Source organism: Pinus tabuliformis, chromosome 5_2 (genome assembly GCF_031772625.1).
Source record: "Pinus tabuliformis cultivar Carrire ecotype Pingquan chromosome 5_2, CPIR1, whole genome shotgun sequence".
Lineage (NCBI taxonomy): Eukaryota > Viridiplantae > Streptophyta > Pinopsida > Pinales > Pinaceae > Pinus > Pinus tabuliformis.
This window is the reverse complement of record NC_142306.1, coordinates 1,039,964,287-1,039,974,096: the sequence shown is the minus strand read 5'-3', so window position 1 is coordinate 1,039,974,096 and position 9,810 is coordinate 1,039,964,287. Positions and strand designations below refer to the sequence as shown.

The following is a 9,810-nucleotide window of genomic DNA, read 5'->3' as shown; positions in this document are numbered from 1 at the left end:
TAGTTAATGTTCTAGTCAACACAAGTGCCATCAATCCAAATAATGCAAAAATATCAGGTTTGACTTCCATATTTATCTAAAAAGCACAATTGAGGTCGATATCACACTTTTGATGGATTGAATTGCCTAAGTTTAGATGTTATATCAATATGTCATTACTCCAGGAGATGGAACATAACTTTGTTTATTATATTTTAGTTTTTGTAAATAAAAATAAAGAGTAGAAGAAAGGGAACATTGTATACAACGAACTTTTAATTAAGATATGTGCATTTTCATGTTTCTATGTTCATATATTACTCTAAGTTTTAGAAGATAATAGTCATGATGTGGATATGAAAATTCTAGAGGGACCCCATGGTTTGGACATGTGCACTATTATATTTATGTGAGTTACTGTGTATACATTTCACTATTTCCACCGTATAGATTTATTCTTGGGAAATACTTTAAATTCTTCTCAACTTTCTATTATTTATCAATTGTTTATGTTTTCTTTGAGGTCTCATATGTTTGATTAGTTGTATCTTTGCTTTAACTGAAGCTTGAATCTGCCTTTTAGTCACAATTCAGAGTGGTCATCAAAGTACTATTACCAATGCTATCTAATCACTGAGTTGTGATAAACTGCTATAAATTTCCTTTATACTAGTGGAACCATAGTGGATACTACTTAGAGTATTGAAGCTTGATTGCATGTCTTCCATATTTCTTAGCTAAATAGTAATTATTGGATGAATGTTTGTTAATCTTCTTTTAATCATTAACTACATAGTGAACAAGGTATTGTTACATAAGCCATTTACCCATATAGGCAATGAAATATTGCAACTTGATTTCCTACAAGTGAAGCTATTATAGACTTAGATTAAAGGATTAGGCCTTATTTCATTTGAATTTTTATGTTGTTAAGTTATAATTCATGTTTGTAGAAAATTGATAATACTTCTGTGATGCCAATCTAATAGCTTAGTCAAAAGCTCTAAAGATTAATGTCATGACAGTATTACCCAATAAATAAAAAACACAACATATATTTTTAAAAATCATCCCCCCACCCACGTTATATATATTAATCACTTACAAATCTGTTGCAAGCACAACTAAACTGTTTAGTATAGTGGTGGCATCGTCCATGTGTCTGCACTGATGTTGCAAGCAAAATTAAACTATTTAATATAGCCCCGGGTCCTGCCATTTTCCATACGTCTCTCCTAAATTGCCCATATGTCTGCAGTGACGTGGCAAGCAAAACTAAACTGTTTAAAATAGTGGTGGCATCGTCCATATGTCTGCACTGACGTTGCAAGCAAAATTAAACTGTTTAATATAGCCCTGGGTCCTGCCATTTTCCATACGTCTCTCCTAAATTGCCAACATGCTACTGCAAAGTCAACAAATGAATGAAAAATCCACCCTAAATTGTCTGTAGTCTTTTACCAAGTCCTCGGAACAACAAAAACATGGTGGGTCATATATTTGTTTAAACTTTAGTTTTGGCTGCCTCCCCAAATTATTCATTACGACGCAAGCGCGCTCATACATTTGTTTTATAACTATAAATTCTCTGCTTCATCGTTACAGAACCCACCCTTCAAATATTGGCATTTGCTTGTTGGAATATAGAGACATTCATGGAGTCGCAAGAGCAGAGCCAAAAGCCTCATGTCACAATATTCCCTGGGTTTGGGTCGGGCCATCACATCCCACTGCTCGAGCTTGCAAAGCGGCTGACTGTGTACCATGGCTTTTCTGTCACCTTCTTCACCGCCAAATGGATGGACGGCTCTCCTCACCACACCCTGCCGTCTTCGTCAGGGGACATGATCCGCTTCATAGAGCTCCCTGATGTTCAGATCGAAGGGGATCATGCCGAGATGAACATTTTTGTACGCATGCCCTTACTATTGGAGAAAGCTAAAATATTAGTGCAAGATGCTCTCACATCCTTTTCGTTTCCTGTCTGCGCTTTCATAATCGATTTTTTCGGTACACCCATGTTGGATGTCGCCTCCAAACTAGAAATACCTTGCTACATATTCTCCACTTCTGGGGCTTCTCTCCTCTGCATCATGCTCTACCTTCCAACACTTGTCCACAACATTGAAATTTCCTTCAAAGATGTGGATTTCCCGATCGAAGTGCCGGGCCTTCCGCCGATTCCTGGAATAGATTTGCCAGACCCTCTTCTAGACAGATCTGATATTTCATTCAACTGGTTCATTCAACATTCCCTTCGGCTTCAGGAAGCTCATGGAATTCTGATAAATACATGCCAAGAAATGGAACCAAAACAAATAAAAGCTCTCAAGGAAGGAAAGGTTCTGAGCGCTGTTGAAATGACCCCTTCCATTTATCCCGTTGGGCCGCTAATAGCTTCGCCTCTGTCGGAATCTGAAGAGAATTTTGAGAAGGAGGGCTGCCTCAAATGGCTGGACCGCCAGCCCGCCTCGTCAGTTCTGTTCGTTTCTTTCGGGAGCCGTGGCACCCTGTCGGAGAATCAGATTCGGGAACTAGCTTTGGGGCTAGAAGCAAGTGGGCAGTAGTTCCTTTGGGTGTTGCGTAAGGAGCCTCCTCCTCCAACTGAATCCACGATGACTGTCGAAGCAGACATGAGGGAGGTTCTACCTGAGGGTTTCGAGACTCGAACCCAGGACCGTGGATTTGTGGTGGATTCATGGGCGCCTCAGATTGTTGTCCTCTCTCATCCATCCACAGGCGGTTTCCTTTCTCATTGCGGTTGGAATTCAACGATCGAAAGCATCTTACATGGAGTGCCGATGATCGCTTGGCCTCTCTTTGCTGAACAGAGAATGAATGCCTTCCTTCTCGTGAAGGAGATGAAGGTGGGCATTGAAGCGCAGAAGGGAGCAGATGGATTGGTGAAGAGAGAGGAAGTGGAAAGAGCGGCGAGGGAATTAATGGAAGGAGAGGGGGGAATGGAAATGAAGAAGGGGATGGCAGAATTGATGGGGAAGGCCCGGTTTGCAATGGCGGAGGGAGGGAGTTCATACAACGCGCTGGCCAACGCGGCTTCTGTTTGGAAGGAAATGCATGCCACTAAAACACCACCTGCTACTTGAAACTTGAAAGGTCTCGCTTGATACGTCACATCTGGATGTTAAGACGGTTGACGGTTCGTATGGACTGTCGCGCCTGGCATTGCTCAATTCAAATCAACGGCTAATGATTACCCAATCGTCTAACAACAAAATCAAATGGCACATATTTTGACACGACAATAGTTTGGGGAGTTCATTTCAGAGGGAAACGCCTTACAGCGTAATTACAATCAATCAATGGTTTGACTATGTAAGAAAACTCTATGAGAAAGAATCAGAGGTTGAGCCTCCTTCCACAATCAACACAACTATAAAGATTTTCACATTACAAGAGGTAGAGGCAGGGATTAAGAAGTTGAAAATAGGGAAAGCAAAGGACTTGGTTGAATTTCAGCAGAATATCTAAAGTGGGGAATGAACACTCTTGCACTGCACATCATGGAAATATTCGACAACGACAAGGATTCCCAAGAGATTGGGTAATTAGCCTAGCAATACCCCTTCTTAAAAGTGGAGACATTGATAATCCTTCCAACTATAAAACCATTATGATCAATCCTTTGTTTGCAAAGCTTTTCGGCAGCATGGTAGAAAATAGAATCAGTAATTGGGCAGAATTAAAAGAAAAGAGGACAAAAGGGCAAGCAGGTTTTAGGCCGAAACATTCCACAATGGATTTGGTATCATGTTGAGACATTATTGAAAAGGTCTGGGAGGACAAAGAAGAAGTATTTGCTGCTTTGTTGACTTCAAAAAAGCATTTGACACGGTCCCTAGAGATAATTTGTGTTGTAGAATGGAAGAACTTGAAATTCCTTTGCATTATAGAGACGATGTCCATAGGCTTTATGAAGAGGTGAAAGTCAAAATTAGAACTTCAACAGGCATTTCAAAATTCATTAGAAGTGACATCGGAGTCAAGCAAGGTTGCCCTTTATCCCTTACTCTTTTTGGTTTATATATTGATAAATTGGAAGAGTGCCTAAATCTGCAAGGTGGGGATGGTGTTTGGTTGGGGGAATTTGTGATAAAGCTTCTTCTATATGTTGATGACTTTGTATTGATTGCTAAACCAGCTCATGGATTGCAGATGCACCTATATGTCCTTGGGCATTTTTGTAAAGTAGTGGGGATGCAAGTCAATGAATACAAGTACCTCGAGATTGATTTCAACAATAAGCTTAATTGGGAGAACTGCAGAAAGAAGGGAATTTTAGGAGGGTGAAAAGCATTATATGCTCTTTAAAACAGATGTAGAGAGGCAAAGTTATGGGATTGGAAAAATATTAAAGTGCTTTTTGGACTCTTAGTTTGTCCAGTGATATATATGGGTGTGAATTATGGGCTACCAACATCATTATCTCAAAATGGAAACAAATTAAGAAAATCCAAAAACGCTCGATCATGAGCAAGTTCAAAATAAAAAGTTCGATTCTTTACGAGATAATGCTAAGTGAAACAGGGGCAGCTCCCATCGAAGCAATTGCTATGGTGCGTTTTGTAAGGTACCTAAAAAGAATTGAGCAAATGGGAGTAGGTAGCTAGCCTAAAGTTATCTCCAATGAAGGCATGAGTGAAAGAAAGAAATCATGGATGAGACAAACAACAAATGGATGCAAAAATGAAATATTTACCTCAATGTATGTCCCATGAATAGCAAGGAGTTAAAGAATTTTGTTGTGGAGGAGTTTCGTAAGCATATATGGGGCAAAGAGTTGGGTAGAAAGAAAAAGTATTATGTTCAAGAATTCAACCCCACTTGTATCTTCAACAAAAAGAGTACAATGGAGCTAGCATTCCGTGGAGAGCAAAGATTCTTATTGCTCAATTAAGAACTAACTCGCATCAACTTAGGTGTGAAACGGGATGGTGGAGAAAATCTAAAGAAGCTTGGGAAGAATGAGTGTGTACTTTTTGCACTTTTGGGGCAGTGGATTCGGGAAAACATTTCATTTTGGAATGTGATGCTTTCAGAGACATCAAAGAAAGTTATGGCAATATGTTACCATCGGTCCCTTGGCATTGTCTTTTCAGTGAGGGGACTGTTAGAAGGTTGGGTCAGCGCATCATCAATTTGAATAAGGAAATGATTGAATTCCAAAAGGCGAAAAGCAGGGGGCTAGTGGTCCCATAGACTATTTTTAGCCTCATGGACGTTAAAATATCATTCATTGCATTGACCATAAAAAAATGATTCAAACACTGCCATGGTCAAATTTTTTAAGAAAAAAAATCAGGTGAAAAATGGATGTCGGAGCAAAATTGTGGCCTCTATAGAGCCTATAATTATTTATAGTAGTGTTTTTTCTGGATATCTATGAGAGAAATAACAAGAATATAATTTTGTTTGGGGACTTGGAAGTACTTCTAATAATGTTGTCGAAGCATATGCTCGTCTCTAAAGATTGATTCAGTTAATTAAATTAGGGATACAAAATGTGATTATCGTTGGAGACTCTCTAATTATAATCTCTCATTTAATCGATGGATCTATTCCCCTTATATGTAGCTCTCCCATATTTTTAAGAGGATACATCAACTTTACATTATATCCCAAGGAGACAATATTTCCATGTCTTAAGAGGTAACAACTCCAATGATGATAAGTTGGCTAATTTGGGATCAATTCTTCCCAAACGAAAATTAATCTACCAAGGGGAGTCATCCACAACCTATATCCCCTAAGGCTTAACCAAATGGTTCATAAAATGTCTGGACAAATTTGTTTATTGGGAAAGGAGGAGGAGTGCCCACTTATTATTATGGGAGACTACCATGTGTTATGCATGTGAGAGTTGCCCTATGTGAATTTAATTCAAGAAGGGAAAAGTTATAGTGGCATCCTGCAAGTGAGAATGGAAGGTGATAAGGGAGGTGATTGTGTGCGGTCACAGGGGATTTCGATTCGATGGCTTATGGAATGACAATGATGGCAAAAGGGGTTGGGATCTTAATCCAACATGTTGTATGGATCAATTATAGGTGCAAAAGGGGCATACCTTAGATGTTGGAAGTATGTCTCATGATTAATCGATGGAGAAGAGGTATCTTGACAAGGAGTGCCTCTGAGATTGCTGAGAGGTTGGTTGTATAAAAAGTATTACAATGGGGAGAGTATTTGTATTTTGGGTTTATGTGATTTTGCTTAATGTCTCAAGGACCAATAAGGACAATGGAGGCACCAATGTCCACTTTGTGCCTTTGGACAGAGGCAAATTAACTCAAGGGGGCTCTGTTAGCTCTTGGAATTCACCTAGGCTGAGATAGACAAACTCTCAAGGCTACATCAAACCATTTCACCTCGTAGCTAGCCCTACGAGGTATGAGAAGGCTCTCTCGGGTCAGATTTGATAGATCTTATAATATAATTAGGCTGACCAAATAGAAATAAAGATTTTAGGCTAGTAAATTGATAGGGGGTTTGATTTGATGATTTTTGGGGGTTTTGGTGGCAATTGGTGGAAGTGCAATTCAAGGTGCGGGGATTGAGCACAGTTTTTGCAGGGGGATCTTTGGGGCAAGGTAGGAACTTGTGCTGATGCCTTTGGCTTGGATGAGTGATCAGGGAAGAAAGAGAGGAGGTTAAAGAGGGCAAACAAGGACTTTGAATCCTCTTTAAACAGTGGAAAACATAGATATTGAACAGAATTAAAAGCTGAGCATGGCATGCATGAATTCAAACTTTATCACTTCATCTTGTTCAATTAGAAGCAAAGAAAGAGAGATGTAACACATAAACAAACTTACAGTAACAATTAGAAGACACACCATCAACACAATGATCCACAAGAATCCACAAGAATCCACAATGAAGTCTGCAAAACCCTGGCCTTCCTTTCCTTAAATTGCAGAGATAGATGTACAATACACAATAATGCTTTCTCCCACAAGAGTCCAACCATGAAAATGAGAAGGAGAGAGCATAATATAGACCTCCTAGACCATCTAACTCCTTTCCCCACCTCTAGGGGTCGAGCTCAGCTTCCTAGGAGCAGTTTGAACTAATTCTAAACTAAGAACTAGAAAATAGGCAGCCCAACAACTTGCCTCTATTACTTAGCTAACTCATCCATGCATTAATTATTCACTATTTACATCAAAGAAGCTTCTAGAAGAGTAAAGAAAGATAAAACCTATCAAAGTGCCATGAAAATATTACATTCATCCATCATCTACAAGTAAAAATGGTCAACCATAGTCAAAACAGTGTTTTTTGACCGAAAATGGCAATTCTGGCAAATCTGGAAGTTCTGGTCGCGCCCCTGGAAGTTCTGGTCGCGCCCCTTCACAGCTGTTTTTGAGTGGGTTCCACTGGTCCAAATCAGGTGCAAAATGGCTCATTGGAAAGCTTGGCCTGTCTACTTTCCATCCCAAGTGGAATTTCTGAATTTGGTGTTGATTTGACCCCTCAAAAATCAATTCTCCCAAGGTCACTTTCTGCAACTCAAAAAGTGGGCAGAAAGTCATTTTTTTGATGTATTTTGAGCTTTTGGAGGCTCAAAACTCAAAATCAGGCTTCTCCCAAGTATTGGTAATTTTTCTTTTTGCATGCCCTTTCCAAAAATGCCAAGTTTTCAAAATTCCGAGTAGTCCTTCAAAATGGTCTCACCCGGGGTGAGACCAAACCGTGGGCAAAACCTGTAATTTTACCAAAAATTTCCAAAATGCTCCAAAATTCTCAAAATTTTCACATTTTGATGCTAGATCAAGGCTGATCAGTACCATGATGAGTGAGAGATGCCTCAGCCAAGATACGGGGATTTGTCCTTTTCTTTTTCCTCATGAGAGCCTCGTTCAACCGCCGTTGAAGGATCTTCATCCTTGCTTTGTAAACATGCATTCTGGCCCAATAATGTGTTTTCATGTTGCGTAGCAGCTCTTTGTCATGATTTGCCTTCTCTAAAAGCCTCTGCTGTGTCTCAACCTCCATGGAAGAAGACCGGTCATCACCTTGCTCATTAGTCTCATTGGTTGACCTGATGTTATTGAGCAAGGTGGAATCAACAAGTCAAAATGACCGCTGCCCTGCCTGCAAAATGCTGTGAAGTATGTTGTTTTCAAGGGGAAACATCATGAGGGAAATGTTAGGGGAGGGAATTTACATATAGGAAAGGGAAAAATATATATAAACAACAGGGAATTTTGAAGGAAACAATCACACAATGTTAAACATGTCATTCTATCTTTCATCATTTGCAAATCAATACTTTATTAGGGAAAATTTGTGTTTTTTAAGCACCAAGGGAAAGGACAATGAAAATCTTCATGATGGAGGGGATGATGTCATGGGTATAGGGGAATAGGGTAGCATCACTTATGTACAAGTAACAGGCAGCTCATTTCATTTTGCTTTTGCATGTCCTTGAGGAGCATACTCTGTTTTTTATAACTTTTGGAATGGCCATTTGATGCTTTGGGAAACAGGGAGTTAGGGTATTTGATTGCAAGAGGAAGGGAGAGGGGATTGCTGTGATTATGTTACAATGGAAGGGAGAGGGAATTGGTAACTTGGGAATTAGGGAAAAGAGAGGATATTAGGAATTAGGTTTAGGGGGACAATGAAACCCTTTTAATAATCACTGCCAACTAATTTTCGTAACAGCAATTCATTTAGGACAGTGGCAGCTTCATCATGCTTTTACCATGGGGAATTAGGGTTTCACTGTGTGCTTTGATCATAGGGAGGGACATTCAATTTGCATAAGGAGTTTTGCATGAGGGGAAATGCAATTGAATTAGGGTTTTAATATAGGGAATAGATAGGGAAAAACAGAGTTCTAGGAAAGGGAGATGATACCATGTTACTGCAAACTCTAACCACAGCAAGACTGCTCTTTTTAGATAACTATGCAGCTGATACCTTTAATGAATTTTGTCATGACTTTATTCAGCTTTCAAGTCCTTGACATCATACAGCAAGATGACATTTTTCTTTATTTTTTATAAGGCTATGCAAATGGCATTTTCACTGTTATTACAATTCTTATGTGCATGCCTTGTCATCATTTTTTTCTTTTTGTTTTTATATTGTTTCTTTTCATTCTTTTGCTGTGCATTTGATATACAATTTGCTGTGTATACTAGTGTTTAGGTTTTGAGCATATAACATGGGGAAAAGGTAGGGTTTGAAATGATTAGAGGGGACTAGGGTTTGATAGGATTTAGGGGTAGGGTTGGTATGATTAATTTGCAAATGAGATCAATAAATATGACATGTTAACATATGTAATTTACATGGGAAAATGAAAGGAGGGACATAAGGGAAAAATTGCCTTGAAAACAAACAAACTGTCCATGCATATTGCTTGCAAAACATCAAGTCATTTAGCTTATTCTCTATTGATTCCTTGCATAAAATCATGAGCATTACCTTCCTTTGCAACCACAAAACCATCACACAACACGTGGAAGAGACATACCTCAACAAAATTGAGCAAATTTGAGGGAGATTTGGCGTTTGAGTGAGTTTTTACAGCAGACAGAGTTTTTGGTCGCGCACCTCCGTTTGGTCGCGCCTGTGTAATTTAACACAGTGCGTTGGCCTGTTTTTGGTCGCGCACCTCCGTTTGGTCGCGCACGTTCACAGCCTTGTTTGAGGGCCTTCCCGGCATCGGAATCAGGCGCAGGATGGCTCGTTGGAAAGGTATTTGAGTCTACTTTCCAACCCAACCGAAATTTTTCAATTTGGAGTTGATTTGACCTGTCAAAAAGCAAATCTCCCAAGACTGGTCAAAAAGTGTCCAATGAG

The 9,810-nt window shown here is 39.5% G+C and overlaps 1 pseudogene; it reads left to right on the top strand.

The window, feature by feature from the left end:
• The first annotated feature begins 2,611 nt into the window (after positions 1 to 2,611).
• LOC149162783 (UDP-glycosyltransferase 72B1 pseudogene) lies at positions 2,612 to 3,083 on the top strand (annotated as a pseudogene).
• The last annotated feature ends 6,727 nt before the right edge of the window (positions 3,084 to 9,810 follow it).